This window comes from Peromyscus californicus, unplaced genomic scaffold, assembly GCF_007827085.1.
Source record: "Peromyscus californicus insignis strain IS unplaced genomic scaffold, ASM782708v3 Scaffold_6__1_contigs__length_162567912, whole genome shotgun sequence".
In the NCBI taxonomy this organism is placed as follows: Eukaryota; Metazoa; Chordata; class Mammalia; order Rodentia; family Cricetidae; genus Peromyscus; species Peromyscus californicus.
In genome coordinates, this window is record NW_026294584.1 from 39136538 (window position 1) to 39157546 (window position 21009).

Below are 21009 nucleotides of genomic sequence, written 5' to 3' on the forward strand. Positions count from 1 at the left end.
ACTAGACAGACATAGAGGCTAGAAAATGGTGCCATACACACCTTTAATCCTATCACTTGGGAAGCAGAGATCCATCTGGATCTCTGTGAGTTCCAGGCCACACTGGAAACCACCAGGCATGGTGAAACACACCTTTGATCCCAGGAAGTGATGCCAGGAAGCAGAGAGGTATTATTAAGGTACGAGAACCAGGAATTTTAGTTTTTTAAGCTTTTAGACTTTTAGCAGCAGTTCAGCCGAGATCCATTTTGATGAGGACTCAGAGGCTTCCAGTTTGAGAAAACAGGATCAGCTGAGAAGTTGGTGAGGTGAGGTTGAATGTGGCTTGTTCTGTTTCTCTGATCTTTCAGGTTTCACCCCAATATCTGCCTCTGGGTTTGTTTTTATTAATAAGACCTTTTAAGATTTGTGCTACACCAGTTTTGTTAGTCTTCTTTTTTAAAAACTGAGCTTTATACTCTCATTTTCCCATGTGAGAGTAGTGTAGGTACTGCAACAATTTGAGGTTATAAGGAGTGAGTACTTAGAAGAGTTTTGGCATATGTCTTACACTTGAGAAACTGTCATTATTATGATGAATTTAAGAACATTACACTTTCATGAATTTAGGAATCTCATTATCCACACATAGTGATAGAAAGTGATGAGATATGGGAAGCAATGCATGAGAATTTAGTTTGTGATAGTATTTTCATAATTGATTCATAAGATTATGCTCATACTATTAAAGTATAGTCCTTGAATTTTACTTGGAGAATTACAAATACATTAGCAATCCTGGCAGAGTGATGAGAACATCATTTGCAATGGAGACTTCCTGTCCCATCTCTACAGAGGTAAAACTACCTGGAGTTCATGTATTTTTAGTCTCCTGACTTCTTTTATGCTCAGAAAGATGGTTATATTTTTTATTGTTCTTCTCCATGCCCACTCACCCAGCAAACATTTCTTTTGTGTCAGCTTTGGCTTTAGGCTTTTGTGATGGAACTTTGAAGTAATAGAGGTAAAAAAAAAAAAAAGAACATAATGAATACAGGGCAATTAGAGGGAATACATACATAAATTCAGAGTTATTATAGAAGGTTTTATTTTGCCATAGGTAGAATTACAAGAATAATGACATAAAGAAAAGAATCAGGGTTTAGAATTATAGTGAAAAAGGGAAGTTTTAAGGCAATTGGTTGTGATCCAAGGGGATGAATATTGCTAATAACAGAAATAGAAAGTGTTCTAAAGACTTTCAGAGAAATCAGAACATGTTTTTTACCCTTTGACATTATTTGGGAAATGTAAGTAAAAAGTGATTTCCTTTTTTTATGTTCACTGTCTGGATTCTATTTTCTTCGATCCAAGTCTATGCTTGGCCTAGTCATGAGGGGTTTTGTTTGTGTTTGAACTGTACATCACACACTAGATTTATTACATTCTAAAGTCTCATAAACCCCTGCATGTCAATCATACTTACCAAACCATTTACATCCCATCTGTGCTCTCTTCCTACAATCTTTATCCTTCCCCATCCCTCTTCTCTCAGAGGAAAATCTGACCCTTCCTCTGCTAAAGTTCATTTCTTCCAACTGTTCTCACAGTAATCATTCTCACCTTCAATCCACAAGCATGTCCTCAAAGCACATACACAAGTGTTCACAAGATGTTGCCCTCATTTTCTCTATACTATCGAAAAAGTTTGCTAAGAACTCTACAAAAGCCGATCATTTTCTTTCATTTTAAAGTAGCCACTATGTTCATATTGTTAAATTTGTTATTTAACAATGTAGAAAATGCACTTTCAGACATTTTCAGTGATAGCCTTCCATTTCATTTAAATATGAAATGAAATAATACCAATCATTCTTCCTACCCTTTACTAGAGTGCATTGTTCTTGTCTTTACCCTTCTTCACTGTTATCTTTCTTTCTATTTGCTGCTGGTGAGTTACATGGTTTCACTTTGACCCTTACCAAACTAAACTATGTGATTTTCATGTGTCGTATTACCAGCTTTGGTACTACCATTATTAGTAATTATTACTATTATTATTATTGTTAATTGTTACTGTTTTGTAGCATTTTAGATTAAAACCAGGCCTTTCATATGCACATCATATACTCTCCACCTGGAAATATCTTTAGCAATACCTCTAGAAATTTACTCAATGCCAAAAGACTTTTCCAAGAAGTGACATTTAGAAGGTCAAATTAAATTAATCTCTGAAATATCCTGTTTCCTATTTCATTAAACTAAGCCAATGACATGGCTAAAGTCATGACCCAGCAGCTAAGAACACTTATTCTCATCTCTATGCTCCCACATGGTGCCTCACAACCATCTGTGATCTCCTTTCCGGATGAAATGATGCTCTCTTCAGGCCTCCACGTATGTGATGCATAGACTTGCATGCAGAAAAAACACCTCTACACATAAAATAAAAATAAATAAGTTAAAATAAAAATAAAGTGAACATTTTCCTTTGAAAATTCCACACTTGAAAATCTGAACATCTTTGAAATGTCCTCTTTAACTTCAATTAAAATGGCCAAGTGACTTTTGTTACTCTGTCTACATTAATTGTATAACTTCTTCCCTCCTTCCAAGGCTCTTTCAGCGCATACCTTCTTTTCTAATTTTTCGATTACTCAGATATCTGGGTTGAGCTTTATTGTGATGTGTCTTAATCTCTCCATTATCTTTTACACATATTTGAGTCTGCTAAGGATTCATTATATGTATTCTATCCTTATTCATGGTCTGAGGCCATAATCAACTACATTGTATTTAGGAGGTGAAGTCTTAGTGGGGGAAGCAATTGGGTGTGGAAAATGTCATGGGGATGCTCTTGTGATGGTATTATTGGTTTTGGTGTGCTTCCAAGGAATAAAGTAATTAGAGCTATTCTGGCACCTGCGAGGTTATAGTGCATAGGTAAGTGTCTACACAGCAAGGAGCCATATATGGTAGATAGAATGAAAATGGTTCCTGCGGCTACGATGTTTGAACACACAGTCTCCCAGTTGTGGTTCTGTTTGGGGAGGTTATGGTACTTTAGAGATGCAGAGCTTTGCTGGAGGAGTACATCTCTGGGGACTGACTTTGAGTGTTTATAGTCTTGCCTACTTCTACTTTGTTCCCTCTGCCTCATGTTTGCACTTGCAAATATAATCTCTTAGCTCTTTACTCCTGTCCATGCCTACAGCTTTCCCTCATGCTTCTCCACTAGGATAGACTCGTCCCCGTGGAACCACAAACCAATATAAACCCTTTCTTCCTTAAATTATCTTGGTCACAGTATCTTATTACAGCGACAGAAAACTGGCTAATATGCCATCCTTCACCACAACCCAATCACGCTGGACTATGATCTCCACTTCCAACGTCTAGAACTGTGAGCAATACATATCTGTGTTTAAGCCACCCAGACTATGAGACCTTGTGAAAGCTGCCTCAGCAAACCGAAATAACCTTTTCCTCAGGTTTTATTTCTAAGTATACTAAGTTCTTTTTTTAAATGATATGCAGTTCTGAGAATAGTTCTTGGACCCTTATGTCTTAGTTCTCAAAAGTCATGTAAAAGCTCAGCTTCAGGCAGTTTGTCTCAGCTATAAATGCTGAAAATAAGCTCTGTGAATACAGAGCTTGAACTCAAGCAGCTGTAAGAGGCTGGTGGCATTAGAATCCCCAAAAGCTGGTTCAAAAACACACGGTAGAGCCAGGAACAGCTGGAAGAGCCAAGGCAGTGGAAAGAAATTAATCTTCACCATGGAATGGATACTGGTAACTTATTCAGAAACCCTGGCCAGGCTCAAGAAATCCTGGAATTCATCTGTCAGTTAATACCCTGCACAGCTCCACTGCACAGTGCTCACCCAGATCCACCAGGCTTCTATTCTGGTGTTTTCCCTCCTGACTGCCATGGGTTGTTACTTGCCTTGAGTTGGGAGTGTTTGCGTTGACACCTGTATTCATCCTTTTATATTGTAAACTGTGGAGTCCCGCTCCAGGGATACAGACAGGTTTCATAGAATAAACCACAGTGCAGTAAAATCTAATTTAGGACTTTTTTTTTTTAATTTGAGAAGTGTTTCTAGAATATCAGACTTTTTTATCTGAGGGTCTTTACAAATAAGTTTCTACCTATCTGAGGGGAAAAGACTCATGCATGTTCTGAGGATCAATTTCATTTACTCTAGTTCTAATTCTTCTCAGCTCTAATTCCTTAGGTCCTCTCTCTACATGGCTCTATACATTTCTAACCGGAGACTCTTTGCAATAATAAGGAAAGTTGCAAATCTACGTCTCAAGATCATAGCACGTTCCTTGAATAGATGATAAGGAGTAAAGCTATTAACCATGGCAATGTATAGGCAGGGACAAGGTGCTTCCCACTTTCCTGGGCAGTGACATCTGCAATTAGCTGGACATAAAACTATTTCTTTCTGGACTTGGTTAACTGACTAGTTGCAATTCGGGACCTAACTAATAAACAGTTTGTTAGTTGAAGTTTGAGTTTTATATCATAAATTGAGGTTGGAAGTTTGTAGAGAGTGTTAATTGCTAAAGGCTCAGAGCAGGTGAGTGCTGAGTCCTATTATCAGCTGCCTGTGGCAGAAGCACAGGGCAATTCAGTCTCTGAAGGACCTTGATTGAACAAAACCCGACATTTTGTAATTCCATCCTTGATGATAATCTGTGAAAGTCCAACTTTTATCTATTCACAGAGATACTTCATCTGGCCAATATGCCCTGCTAGCTTGCCTAATTATAGTGAACAGGCTTCGAAGTGTCTTACAGTTCTTGTGGGACAATGGATCTAGTTATGAGGCATATGTTAGCACATTTCTAATAATAAAAATTATACAGCTTAATGAGAGGCCATCTTCCTGACCATCAACAAATATATGTGCCCATAAGACTGAGATGTAGTCATGAGATTACATATACACATTACATGAAAATGCATGTTAATGGGCAGATACCATAACTGCTTTTGTACATGTGAAATTACAGATGGGAGCAAGTTTCCAGAGATGGTGGTTCTGCAAGCCTTACCTGGATTCTCTCCTCCACTAGAGAATCATTTCTCTGGTGGGTTGACATCTGAATTATCATTTGCTATAATATTTGCATCATGGCCCACAATGGCTTGTGACACTTTTAATTTATGTGAATCTTTTTGTAATCAATTCATTAAGAATGTTTGGTTTTCTCCTGTTCAGTGAGAACATTAGGCCCCAGTCACACACCAAGGTGTAAAGAAAAATAATAGAGCTGCAGGGAAAAAAATTAGTTTTCAGGTTTGACTTTTATTCCTTCCTTCTAAGCCTTACTCTTTTTTCCTTTTTCTTTACAAATATACATGGTTTTACTCCATGCAAGGGCTTATAACTTAACCTACCCAAGTGCCCATTCTATGATGGTACATCTAGATATTTCCAGATCCAGCATTTTCTCAAACTTATCTAATAAGCAACTCTTGTGGCATAATTAGAGCAAATCCTGTAGTAAAATACAAGTAGGAGTGTAATCCCTTTTCTGTGCTGTCTATTACAAATAGTATTTTCCAAAGATGCTACACATTGTAGAACCTTGGTAATCTCTCCTCCAAAGACATAGATTACTTCCTGTCTTAGTTACATTTTCCTGTTGCTGTGATAAAAAATGCTGACAAAAGTAACGGAAGGGAGACATGGTTTAAGGAGACACATCATGCAAGGGTGTAGTTCATCATGGTCCTGGGAAGCCAAAGTAACGGAAGCTTGAAGTAGCTGGGCATTTCACATATACAATCACAAAGCAGAGTAAGGAAATCTTATGTTTAGCTCTCTTTCTCTATGTTATATAGTTTAGTATCCCAGCCCAGTGAACTGCGCCACCCTAAGTGGGCAGGTCTTCCTATCCAATTAGTCTAATCAGAACAGTCTCCCACAGGCAGCTCAGAGGCCCGTCTCCAAGATAATTCTGGATTTTAGCAAGTTGATTGAGACAAGCTATAACATTTCCTTTCTCCTTAATCTTTCTTTTTAATTTTAGTTAAGTAATTAATTAAATAATTTTATTTATCATTTTCTCATATGTATGTATCCTGACCTCAGTTTCCACTTCCTCCAGTCCTCCTCTTCCTTCTTCCTACTACCTTCTCCTCTCCCCATACACCCACTTGTGGTGATATTTTATTTGTGCTGAAATATGGTGATACTTTATTTGTGCTTTAATAAATAAAGTTTGCCTGGAGATCACAGGAAATAGCAAGCCATTTTAAGTAAACAAAAAAGTCAGGCAGCAGTAGCACATGCCCTTAATCCTATCACTTAGCAGGCAGGATCTCTGTGTGTTCAAGGCCTCACTAGGGAACACAGCCAAGCATGGTGACACATGCCTTTAATCCCAGTATCAACCATAGAGTTCTAGAGGCCTGTACAGACATGAAGGGACAGAGCTGGCCAGGAAGAGGAAGTGATATGACTAAACAGAGAGCAAATTAGATGGCAGAACAGCAAGGCAATAAAGGCGTGGGTAGACAGGAAGTAAGTCATATTTGGAAGCTGCAGAGTTGATGAGGTAAGGTTGGCTGGTGGCTTTCCCTATTTCCCTGATCTCTCTTTTACCCCTATATTTAGCTCTGTGTTTTTTATTTAATAAGAGCATTTAGAAATTCTTCTACATCCACTCCTCCTCTTTTCCCTTCAGAATTCTGATAAGACATGTGATTCATTCATCCATATTTAAATTTAGGTATGCAAGATAATGTGATTTAAAATATAAACAAAACAAAGTAGATACTGCAGAGCCATCTTAACATGGTACATCTTCTATCTTGTACACTGAAACATTCACTTTTGGAGCACTCAACTTCTTAGTGAGTATTCTAGCTGCTGAGGTACTTGTGCTCTGAAAAATCTAATGCACATGTGGTAGAGGCTGGAGGGTTAACTCTCAGTGACATAGATGTTTACTGTTTTACTTATAGCCTTTATTTATTTACATCATGTGAGATACATGAGCTGCAACCACACAGTTGACCCCAAATTCCATAAGTAAGTTGACTGTGTGATGATTTTTTTTAAAAAAGTGCTGTTCTAACCCGTCAAATCTTCGTATGTCATTTCTTATTAATAACTGGACTCTGTGCAGACCAATAAACATAAGCATGCATCTACTCCTCTCCTATATATCCAGAGTAAATCTGTTTGTTTAGGCTCATTGAAATTTTTTACTTTCTTCATTTTGGTTTCAAAATACACACCCTTTAGGAGTGACTTAGTTATAATTCACAAGATATGAGATAATATTTGGTGTGAGATCTCTGGGGAAGAAATTACAAACGCAACAGTCTATTTTCTTTAATTACCTACTACTTCTAAACAGTACTAATTTATTAAGCAAATACTAAAGGTTACAGAATGAAATGACAGAAAGTACACTGGTCCTTGGCATTGATAATCAAGCTTGGTAATACTCTGCCTCTCATATATAAGGGAACAACATATTCTAAAAAAATATGACCTGAGATTTCTGTTATTTGCTCTTTAAGCACTCATAGCTTTATAAACTATACATCACTCACAAAATAACTAAAAATCAAGGCAGAGAAGTTGTTATAAAAATTTATCAGACTGTACTCTGAATTTGAGTATAGTAAACTCTTGCCAGGATATTAGAATGAAGTTTCTACATTGGAAAATCTGTAAGAATTACCTAAGTATATAATCCCCAAGGCCATGACTATTCACAAAATTTGGTATAATAATGAGATTGAGTAGAATATTTAGACGACACACATCCAATGTCCTTCTTCTATGAAATAGTAAAGAGCAGAGTCAACACAGTGGCAGTAAAATAAATCAACTTGTGATAAGCACTTGCAATACTGGGGGCTTAAGGTTACCCTGAATTTACAAAGAATAATATGATCGCTTAGTTATATTCCGTGATAAGGCCATAATAGAATCAGGGTTTGTATTGTGTTAGGTACTCTTCCAACTCTTCTAAAGATTTCACAAATTCATTTAATTTCTTGTTCTCTGTAGAATGTGGCTATGAATTGCTGCCCAGATTTCAGAAAAACAAACAGGTACCAAAAGACTGAACAGTATTCTTCTGTTGCAGTCAATGAGGTGCAATTGTGTGATTCAACCTAACATATTCATATCCCTGAAATTATTTCTTTATCTCTGCATTGCATTTTGAGGAGGTTGATTTACATGGCATCAGTGTTGCATTTGTGAATCATTAACCAAGTTGGTTTGCTAAAATTATATCTTTTAAATTCAGCTCAGGGTATTGGACCAGCCATTCAGATGGTGGACACCATGGATTTATCTGAACTATAGGATTCTCTGTATTGAGTTGTGAGGGAGTTGGATTCCCTATAATGGATGTGCACCAACAGAGATATGGCAGGTAAATATTTTTATTTCAAATGAAGACACAGTAGAGACAAATTCCTCATTGAAAAGAATGGCCTTATTGTGCAGATTTCAGATGACATGTCCAAAGTTAATAAGCAATCAATGACAAAAATATTCTTTTGACAGAGAAAACATTATAGGGCAAACAGTCATTTCTGGGCTTTCATTTCTGTTCCATTGACCTATATGTCTTCTCTTTCACCATACCTATGCTGACTTTATAAATATAGCTTTCTATTTTAAAGCTAGATAATGTGAGCCTTCTTCTTCGGTATTTGACAAATACAGCTCTTTTGTTTCCCCATCTAAACCTTAGAATTAATTTTGGTGATGTCTAAAATGTGGACCATTGTTATTTGTAATGACATTGCATTTCCTGCATATAGTACATTGGACAGAATTGTCACCTCAACAACATTGAATCTTTTAAACCACATAAAATAAAATGAAATCAACATTGTAAATTGATGGCAAAGACATTGCTGAAGGAATCCTCATGTACCAATCATGGAAATAAAAATAGGATGACCATTTACAAGATGGAGTAGTAGTTTGTCTCTAAGTTGAATATAGAGTTGCACATAATCTACCAAAATATATTTCTAGCTACTCTTCATAATAAAAGTGTATTTGGATCAAAGTATGTAGATAAATAAATTGAATAATCATAGTTGTACGGCAGATGTTAATTACTGATGTATATCAAATGACTTTGTAAAATTCCTACAAATAAAATAATGATGCCAGATGCTTCCACTGATATGCTCTGTCATTTATCTTTTAAGAAGTTTCCCCAGTGTTAGGATTGTCTTCTAGACAGGAGAAAAATAGCTGTTTTCAATGGGGCCATTATAATCTTGCTTATAAAATATAACCCACTCCCTACCTGACTTGACCAGACATCACAATGGAAACTGAGGGTCCCTTACTACTGTATTTCCAAGTCCCATTCACTGCTTTAATCTGGACAATACAGAAGGAACATAGACATTGTATATATTGGAGAGAGGAATGAAATCGTCATTATTTTCTCACAAAACTGTTACAGTATATACTTGGGAAATTAACAACAATAAGAAGTATCATTAAGTATTATAAACATGTTCTCTCTAAAATTTAATCAGAATAATCAATAATACCATTCACATTAGAATTATACAGTATTACATCAAATACTAGGTACAAGTGAGAAATGAATAAATACTCATGCTAAGAAAAATTAAAAATAAAGAAGCTAAACAGATGGTTTCATTTAGGTTTCCTGTTATGGAAAAGCCAGTATTCTAATGGTTCCACTAATATTTAGGGTATGTGTATGTGCTCTAACATATTTTGGTCTTATGGCTTTAATAAGAAGTGAGAAAACATGAATTCACAGACACAGCTTTTTATTGGTCTTCATGATACCTGCCTTGATTTAGCTGTCAAACCACCTCCTGAAGGGAAGAATTGGAATGGAACTTCATGTTAACTGTGCTGTGGTGCCATGTTTGTGTCACTCATCACAATTCAATAACAGAAAGTGATGCTGTACGAGACTGTAAGCCCTAGAGTGAACTGTCACATCCTCAAATTAATATTAATTCCATCTCATCGTAAATGTGGACTTTCAGAGATCAGCTTTGTATTAATACCAGTGAGACAGTCAAGTCTCATTTTAACATTGTCCAAAGGGTGCTGATATTCTCTCTCCTGAGTAAATGGAGCTTTCATCAGCTAAATAAAAGCAATCTACAGAATATTTATCTCTCAGTTGTTTCATTAAAAAAGACCTCCCAAGAGGAAGGAAAAATTATTTTCACACAATCACAGTGAGAGTTAATGACATTTTAGATAAATAATGGTATGCTGTTTACATGTAATAAACTCTTACCATTTGCAGAGTTTCTGGTTTAGATATACAAAAATGAACTAAATCAGTGATGAGAATTGTGAGGTATAATTATTCTATTACCATTTCTGACACTCTGTATGGTAGGAAAGGTTAGTGCCTGCCACTGGCACTCTGGTAGCAGAAAGTTAATGATTCTCTTGTCTCTTAGTAGAGTTAGATTGTGGTTCATGTGCAAAAAAACACCCCAAGGCTGTGCTTTAAATGCTTGGCTCATTTATCTCTCATCAGTTAGGTAAATGAGATGCGGAAGTGGGGCCTAGTTTCTAAATAACTTTTATACACTACTCAGCGCCTTAAAGGGCCACAGAATGCTTTCTCTTGTTAATGAAATTTCACTCATATAATCTGTTCCTAACTCTAGAAGACTCATTTTGTAAAGCCTTCAGGCATTTTGGATTCCATACCTCAAATACTTTATTACTTCCTTTTTACTGTATATTTGTGTTTTTGTATGGGGACAAAGTGAAAAGACACATACAATGTTTGTAAAAATGTTAAGATTAGAAGCAGGAAAGTGAAAATAAATATGTTCTTAATTAATCTGTCATTGAAAACTCTGAAATTGTATGAAAAGATAATCTCAAAGAAAACTTTACAAACTAAATATGCTTATTTTACTCCAAATAATATTAGAATATGTGCTTGTTCAGCATAAATTTACAAAGATACAACTAATGAGATGTTTACAAAATTACTGAAAATATAACATCTAGTGAATAGTTATGTTAGATAACTAGTCAGATGTTAGAAAACTTGGCAGTTGTTAAGAATGAGCTCTTCTCTCATCATCAGTAGTTTGTAAACCCAGGAAATCAAGTTGAGGACTTAGATTACGAGTTCAAAGACTGGGCTGGATGAGGACATGATACTCTAAATTGTCTGAAAGATCACAAGATTGCTATGGAGCCAGATGCCTTCTGGTAAAGAAGAGATAGACCATTATCCTCTCCATTAGTTAGTTTAGAGCCTAGGGATGTATGTTGATATTAGTTGACAGAATATTTGTACAACACTCCAGGCATAACCTTCAGAGCTTCATAAATTGGTGTGGTGGTGCCTATCCATAATTCAGTCCACGGGAGATGGAGGCAGAAGAAACGTAACTTCAAGGTCTTTCTTTGTTACATAGACAGCTGTAGACCAACCTGGGAAACATGAGACACTCTCTTACATAACCAAGTAAATAAATAAATAGTTCACCTAAATGTGCCAGCCAATGTGTCACCTGGAAGGCAAATGCCCAAAGAAACAGTAAAAGCCTGCCTCAAACAGTAAAAGCCATATGGCATAGGTGCTATATGGCCGTAGTCTACTCTCACCAGTAGGGAGTGTGCTCTACACAGTATTCTCTCTGTTCTTTCCCTGACTCTGTGAGTATATTCTTCCCAACAATGGTCCCTTTGGATTATGCTGTTATATACTGTGTGCATCTACTCTGACTTCAATTCACAGAGATCACAAGGGCAATAGATAACAGACACAGAGCACATATTCCGGCTGACTCTCTACTTTTCTTCCTCATACATCACTGTTAACACCATGGCAGAAAATAAATATCATTGAGTCAAATGTATCTGTACAATATAATCTATACTGTGATCTTCAAAGCTGGATAAAGTTAATCCACAGAAAAATAGAAACCAAATTCTCCTTTTCTCTCTTACTGTTTGTTCTCAAATTGAGATTTCATGCTCATCTAAAAATAATATCTCATCAAAATGTCAGTAGCAGGTTCTTTTCTGAGGCCCTGAAATCACTAGCCTGGGATGCTGCCTAAGGTTTAAGTGTCAGGCATGGTTTTCCTCCTCTTGAGTTGGCCTTATGTACAATTAGACAGCTGTTGTACCACCAACATGTGAGAGCCACTTATTGCACTTTTATGCGTGGCTTGTCATGCTGGTAACTGCTGGGGTTCATGTGTGTTGCACTTGGGTAGGACTGTCTGTTTTCCTCCCTTGACAGTTTGCCATGGTACCATGCTACCGTGGAGGCTAGACCACAGGAACAAAGCCGGCAGGAGAAAAGAGACAGGAGGAAGTGATGCAATTCTATTTCAGGTAAAAACATATTTAAAAAATAATATTTCAGGCAAAGCAGAGTTATATTTACTCCCACCTGCATGCAGTCTAGGGGTAAAGAAAATAATCAGGAAAATTATTTTTTAAGGTAAATGACTAAGTATAAGGAATTGTGTCAAACTTTCAGGAAAAATGGAGTATAATTACAAATTTCATACTGAATGGTGGTATAGAGGCTATGATGATTAGCTGTATGTGTGAGCTGCTCGAAGAGTGCCAGATATGTGGTCAAAATCATTCTCAATATTCTGTTGGAGTGTTTCTGATTGAGATTGGTATTTAAATTGGACTGGATAAAGCAAACTGCTCTCCATGCACCTGCCTACCCTGGTATGTTTTGAAGGACTGAATTGAATCATTGCTGAGAAGGGAGACTTGGCTCTCTGCCTGTCTTCCAGCTGGGACATTGTTTTTCTTTGTCTTCAAACTCTCAGGCTGGAATTTACTACCCCACCTCTCCTGGGCTTTCGTTTTCAGACTCTCCTGGGTGCTATTTTTCTAACATTAAACAAAGGACCCTTAGAGATAGTCAGTGTCATTGATAAGAAAGAATTAGAAAATCTGGACTTGGTGGTTCCTGCCTGTAATCATGTCATTGGGGAGACTGAGGTAGGATTTCTGGGAGTTTGAGTTAACCCTGGACAACATAATAAGTTCCAGACCAATCTGGACTAGAGTGAGACCCTCTTTAATATACAAACAAATAAAGTAGGGTTTTTGCTAAACAAAATCTTTTCACCATTATACTCATCAAAATCAAAATGTGTGCTATTTCAAACTTGCTGGATGGGATTGTTTTCCTTTGAAGAAATATAAATAAAACCCTGAATATAATAAAAAAATATAATTTCAGACTGGATCAAAATCATAGGACAGATATTAAAATCAGACAAAGAATTCCTCCTCATTTTTAAAGGTAAAAAACAAAACAAAACAAAAACTGTAAGAGTGATGTTTCTGTAAACATCTAGATTTTTGACAATATAATCGAGTGAGAAAAATAATGGCAGTATTTTACAAACATACAAGAAAATCAATTCAGGTATAGGAATACACTTAATGTTACATGTAAAATCATTTTTTATGAATGGTTAATTTAGTAAAATTTGCTATTGCATTCAGGAATATAAAGAATAAATATCTTAAATAAATATATCTTAATTTGGAATCATTCATACATCCTAGTATGTTTGAAAAATTGAAAATAGAAAAATAATATATTTCAACAACTGGTAAAAATAATACAGTCACACTGTTATGGTACTTTCAGAATTCAGAATATAAAATACCACAATGTGAAATACTTAAGTTTATTCCAATGTTTCAAAATCCTGCAGACTTCATTATGTAGCTATTAAAAAGCAATTTTTGTTCATATTACTTTGACCATATCACCTTAGGCCTTCCAAGGCTGTTACCTGCCAAGAAACAAATTAAGCATTTATTTGAGGGCCACTAAGGCATCATTATGGGAGTAATCGCTCAGTATAGATTCTTGTCATTAGTTCATTTATTACCCTGTCTCTTACAAGCTTTATAGAATCATGGATTTTTAATAAGTCTTGTACTATGTGGCCTCAAGTTCAGCAGTATTCATGGAATTTGTATCAGTACTATCTAATTTGGACAGCTTGCTGTTTGCAAGATGCTGTGCTCTCCCTAAAAGCCTATAAAGCACTTAGAAAGATGCTGTGAGATTGGGAATTTAATGCACGATATAAATTATTAATCATGTGGATTCTTTGTCTTTTCTGTGACTTAATTACTTCTCTTTCATTCTTTATCATGTTTTAATTTCCTGCATCAGGACAATTGAGCAGTTCTGTGTCGAACTACAATGGCATCTGTATACTCTTGTTAGTACACTTATGTCATTCAGCTTCTTCAGGTGATCCTCATGCCATCTAAAGTACACCCCACAAACTGCATCCCTTACTACCAAAGGCATAAGGGTGTGAGTACCTGCTTTCTCAGCACATGGGATAAGTAGGGGAGAGTATTAGTAAGTAATTTATAATCATCTTAAGCTACCTGTCAAGTTCTAGGCTAGTTTGCCACATTGCCCTGCCTCAAGAAACACCAGGGATTCAGTAGTAGCTCAGTGATTAAGAGCATATACTGCTCTTGCTGAGGAACCAAGTTCGGTTCCCAGAACCCACTTAAGTTGACTCACTCCTGCTTGTAACTCCACAACAGGGTGTCTGACATGTATATTATATGTATACCCACATAATTAAAAATAAATTTAAAGCTGGGCAGTGGTGGTGCATGCCTTTAATCCCAGCACTCAGGAGGCAGAGGCAGGCGGATCTCTGTGAGTTCGAGGCCAGCCTGGTTTCCAAAGCGAGTTCCAGGAAAGGCGCAAAGCTACACAGAGAAACCCTGTCTTGAAAAACCATAAACAAATAAATAAATAAATAAATAAATAAATTTAAAATAAATCTTTTAAAAATTAGAAAATCAATCAATACTACTTCTATCCCCCCCCACAAAAAAACAACTAAAAAAATTAAAAACAATAGACTAGTTACAATTTTGTTGGCATGCATTTTGAGAGTCTCATGAGACAGACATTGAATTTACTACAGAACAGTAACCACACAACATGTTCTGAATGTGTGTTCTTTTCACATTTCAAAAAAGGAATCTCATTAATGTTGTTTTCCCAGAAGAGTTTGATGTTATGTAACTAACTTTTATATTGGGATTATCTTATTATGTAATAGTCAGATATCATTTCATATAGCTATAAACAAATGAGATAAAACTGCATTTGCATTTTCATTTTCTAAGGCATTAGCAATACTCATTGATGAACAGTGTGATTTCATATAAATATTGTAATGCATAAAAATGATGCTTTAATGACTTCCTCCAAATTTCTTGCAACATGGACCTAACCAGAATGTAAAAGGAAGCTAAGCAAGGATAGAATAATGGATTTATCCCCAACATTCTGTGCCTTGCAGAAGAGGGAAACCACTGCTGTGCTCTGTACTTTTGATTATCACACATTGCAGTGAGTACTGGTAACATGCGGTATAGAGTATGCCTAAAGGTTTGCTCACAAAACCAGTACCTCAATTTCAAGTAGAAAACTGAACATATCCTCATGCCAAATTGTAGTCAAATAATGTATTTGATTGCCATAGTTGTCCACTTCCTGTTTTTTACATATCCTTCCCTACCATATTGCAGTTGGGAAGCCATGAAAACTGCTTTGGACAATGACATTTAAGCAGAATTAAATCGTACTTTTTATTATAGAGGACTTTGGAACCACCATGCCATCTACTACATTTTAATTTCTCTCATTGTGCCATGATGACCAGAAATATTCTCGAAAATGGCTTCATTGTCATCCTAGGTCTCAAAATGAGAATAAGTCATAGTATTATTGGTCTTCTATATTGCCCCCTCCTTGGTCTTCAAAGTAACAGAATATTGATTTTTGTTGTTTATATCATTAAGTTGTTTTGTATTTTAATCTAAATTTTAACTGATGCATAAATCAATGTTTACATTGGAGAAAATATTTACACATGTGACATTTGTTTAATAGTTTAGAATCCGGGTGGCAGGTGGTGAATACGTATTGATTGAATAGTGGAAAAATAAGTATATGACACACAGTGGTGAAAGTTGGCAAGAATGGCGTACTAGTTCTTTGGAAGACAGGTCAATCAGTAATGGTCTTATACGAATCTTGAACAAGTTGGAACTCACAGTGTGTTACATGTTGCTGGCTATAATTGGCAGTGCATTAAAGAAAGGAATGAGATGAGAAAAATAAATCACTAGTTTATAATTATCAATTAGAAATTTGAGCACTGAATGCTGTCTGAAATTCCACCCTGCTGCAGAGATGGACTTAATTCAGTGACTACAGCATTAGAAGCTGACAAAATTAAAAGGATTGAGGAAAGTCATATTTACCATGTTATTCCAACTGGACAAAATGACTTAGAGAAAAGAGCTCAAAGGTATAGTTTCCCACTATATTTTTATTCTGTTGCTACTGGTACTGTAAAACAAAAATTCATAAAATTAGTGGCTTAAAGATTAGATAATAATTAAAAAGAATTGTGGTGGATAGTAGAAAGTGGATCAAACCAAAATCAAGGTATTAGGGTTATTTTTGTTTTTTAGGATTCCTTCTAAGTATCTAATCTTGACTTTACCAGTCTCTAAAAACTGCCCAAGTTTCTTGTCTTAGAGTTCATTTCCTTCTTCAGTGCTAACTCTATTCCAGCTGGGTGGTAATCATATGATCCTGGTTTGTTTTGTATCTTCTCATTTTCTCCTTACTGTCTTTTTTGCCTTCTTTTTATATATACAGATGCATGTGGTTACTTAGAATCCACCTGCATTGTTCTGGTAAAATTTCTGTCACAAGATCCGTAACTCAAACACTTCTTCAAAGATTGCTTTCTAAGTGTGGGTAGTATCATGCTTGACTCATGTAATTAAGATGTGGATATCTTATCATTACTATGCATATCACACTTTATTGTCTTTTATCTGATGATCTCTGCATACTTCACATTCAAAATCCACTCACCACATTCCAGTATCTTCAAAAGTCTCAGACCATTACGGAATCAACTCAATGTTCACAACATCTCATGAAAATTATATCAGCTTAAAGTCCTGGACCTCTCAATCTAATTTATCTACCACAGAAATGGTTATAACTAAATGCTTTTTTGTTTGTGATGGAACAAGCTATCCTCTTCGGAAAATAACAGTAAAATGGAAAGAAAGAGACTTATGGACAATTTTGCAGGCAGTTCAAAGTGCAGGTCGAAGGTTTTGTGGCTGGGTTGCTGCCCCTGTCTAACCACTGGAAGCCTTGCCTGGCTACCGAAGATGGCTGGTTCAGGCTTCATATACCCCATTTCTAGACTTCACTAGCGTAACTCTCATGGATTCCTGGGAGCTTACATTGCACTAGGTTTCTGCCTCACCCCTGAAGTGACCCCATTTCCAGTCATCTCTCCTAGTACTCTCTCTCCACCACCGCCCCAACCCCATGAGTCGTTTTTCTTGTGTGCTGGGGTTGAATTAGGGCCAGCTTTACCTCGAACAGGTATAATGTCACCAAGCTGTCCCTCAGTCCCTGTTAGTATTTTAGGTCCTCCTGCTGCTACCACCAGTCATGTACTGACAATGGAAGCATTCTTTAATATGCTGATAGGCTGCTTTCCTTGCCATGTTTCTGACTTCCTTTTGAGTCCTCACAAGCATAATAAACATGATTTATAGGTACAATGTACCAATAAATGTGTGTGTGTGTGTGTGTGTGTGTGTGTGTGTGTGTTTCTATTAACAGTCTTAAAGCAAATCTAAAGTTGCTTTATTTTGTTGTTTAGAACTTTCCCAGACTTTACCCACTCTTTCCTTTCACAGGCACATCCATTAATAACACTATTTCTTTTATTATTTTACTTCTTTTTCTTAAGGCATATGGCCTCATATCCAGCAAATAGCCATCTTTTGATAGTAAAAATAGTAAAAGTGTTACTCATTTCCTACTGTCATGAATTAGCCCAAAATTAGTAGTTTGAGTCAACATATTTATTATCCTGTATTTAGCAGTCAGATGACCAACATGGGTCTGATTGAATGAAAACCAATGTGTCCTTTGCACAATGTTCCCCTAGGAAAATTCACTGAAATGAGACTCCACCCAGTAATTTAAGAGGTTCCTGGTATAGGGAATATTTAGAATTTCATACTTTTTAATTTGCTCTTTCTATTTGGAAAATCATAATGGAAGAATGTCATAGGCATAGCCAGGACATAAAGACTGGTGAGGAGTTCAGTGCCAAAGAACTAAGAATTAATTTTATGATGTCCCATACCCTAGAACAGGCACCCTTATGATATATACACAAAGGGTTGTAGATTTTCTGTAAATGACCGATCTTTACTTCAACCATTTTTAATAAAGTGTAATACTTATCCTATTTTAATCCCTTTGGTCATTCATGATCGTACATTAAATATGTTGAGGGTAGGTAAGTGGAATTCCATTTCATAGATAGCTGAGGTTCAAATCAACAAAGAGCAAGCCAGTCATCATGCTGAGATCCTAGACATCATGCTTGATAAACAGAGTGGGCAGAAGTTTTTGTTTGTAAGTTCTTAAATTAACAAGGAAAAAATAAAGCACGCAAACCATATATTGGATGACCTGTATGACAAACCACTATAGTTTTCAATATTGTGGAAAACCCTTTCTTTTTATTTCTTTGACATATTGAAACAATATCTGTTATCTCTACTCTGGCTATGAATGTCTATATTACTGATTTGAGCAAAAATGTTAATAGCAATTAGTCTCATAGCAGGATTTATTAACTGGATTATACTTTAGACTTGTATTTGCATAATCACCCATATTCTCAGTGGGATGCTTCAGCTTTCAAAAATGTTTTGCAGAAAGTTATGATTTACATACAGAATTTAAGATATTTCACCTCTTTATGAGAACTTTAATATACAAAATGAAAATAAAATCATTTCTCATCATAGTCAGAGATAATACGATGAGATGATAAATAGTTCTCAATTGTAGAAAAGTTGCATCACATAAGAACTGTTCTTACATTGTGTGTATTACGTGAGAGCTGAGCTAAAATTTTCAGACATCAGTGGGAAGTCAAGTTGTATGCTGGCAGAGAAGAGGGAGTTGAGTGCTGATGAGATCAACAGCAGTTTTCTGAGTTACTTTCAGCATTCATTTCTCTAAAGTTATCTATTGATATTTCAAAGAAAAATATAATTAACAACCATGACTTTTTCTATTTATGATGCAAATGAAGAAAATTAAACAAGAATATTACTGAAGGAGTCATCTAGACTTTCAATGTTGAACTAACAACTAACATGAACTGTATAATACACTATACCATGTTGCTTGGATGTATTTCAGCATAAAAGTGACATCTTTTATTTTATTATGAATGAATTTATTTTTAGTTTTCACGAATTCAATATATGTATACAATATATTGTGATCATATTTACCCCTTATTACCCTTTCTTCCTGTCCCACTGCCTTCTTCTCAACCAGATTCCTTCCTACCTTCATATCGCGCACGTGTGTGTGTGTGTGTGTGTGTGTGTGTGTGTGTGTGTGTGTGTGTGTAGTTCTTGTGCAGATAGCCACAGTTGTTATGAGTTCATGATTACAGTGGTCCTCCTAGTGAGAATTTAATTAAGATAACCTATAGATTCTGGGATCTGAATTATCTGTCCACAGACTGTACATCTGCTGTGGGATGTTCTGTATGGCAAATGTGTTGCTAATTAGTCAATAAATAAAACACTGATTGGCCATTGGCTAGGCAGGAAGTGTAGGCAGGACAAGGAGGAGAATAAAGCTGGGAAGTGGAAGGCTGAGTCAGAGAGACACTGACAGCCGCCACGATGAGAAACAGCATGTGAAGATGCTGGTAAGCCATGAGCCATGTGGCAAGGTATAGATTAATGGAAATGGATTAATTTAAGCTGTAAGAACAGTTAGCAAGAAGCCTGCCACAGCCATACAGTTTGTAACCAGTATAAGTCTCTGTGTTTACTTGGTTGGGTCTGAGGGGCTGTGGGACTGGCAGGTGATAGAGATTTGTCCTGACTGTGGGCCAGGCAGGAAAACTTAAGCTACATACATCCATTCTGTTTTTTTTTAAATTATCATTTTAACTAGATTATAAGAGAGTAGGTTTTTACAAGGCTTTTTCATGTAGCCTTCATTTTGGTTGACCATCTCTGTAACCTCTGCCTTTTACCTTCCATCCATTTAAACTCTTCTATCACCAATATTTTCATATCTACTCCCCATGTTATGTGTTTAGCCTCCCCTGCCCAAGACCTCTTCATGATTCCTAACCTATTCATGGTCTCTGTAGACACTTCAACTTAAACACATAAATTTAAGAGATCATAGAGTGTAATCTTTCCTGGTCTGGATTACCTCAATCAGTATATTTTTGAGTACTATTCACATTCCTGCAAATTTTATAATTTCATTTTTCTTTAGTAATAAGCAAAATTCCATTCTATATATGTATTACATTTTCTATATCTCTTTTTCAGTTGAAAGACATCGAAGATGATTCCATTTCTTTGTTATGAATAGAGTATCGATGTACAAAACTGTGCAGGAACATCTGTACTAAAATGTGTGGTCTTTGAGTATATATATGCCTGAGTGTATAGGTAGATCATATGGTAGGCCTATTTATAAATTTTTGAGAAGCAGTCACACTAATCTCCACAGTGATTGTACTAGCTTACACTCCAACAGTGATTAAAGGTTATCCTTCATTTGAATCTGGAACTTCAAAGGAGTTTTAGTTTCCATTTTCCTAATGGAACACTTATAAAAGTACTTATTAATCATTTATATTTCTTTTTTGAGAGGTTACTGTTCAAAGTGATAGCATATTATTTGATGAATTTATCATTTTCTTGATGTTTACATTTTTTAGTTCTTTTTGTATTCTCTATACTAATCCTCTATTTGATATTTAAGGATTTTCTTGCATTCTGTGGGTGCTTCTGCATTCATTTACAGTTGGTATGGAGGGTCACTGGCAGAATATTAGCTTTTAAAAGAGATTAGAAA

At 36.0% G+C, this 21009-nt stretch overlaps 1 pseudogene; it reads left to right on the forward strand.

Moving 5' to 3' along the window:
• LOC128098791 (thioredoxin-like protein 1) overlaps positions 1–21009 on the forward strand; it is a 55017-nt pseudogene that overhangs the window by 9552 nt on the left and 24456 nt on the right.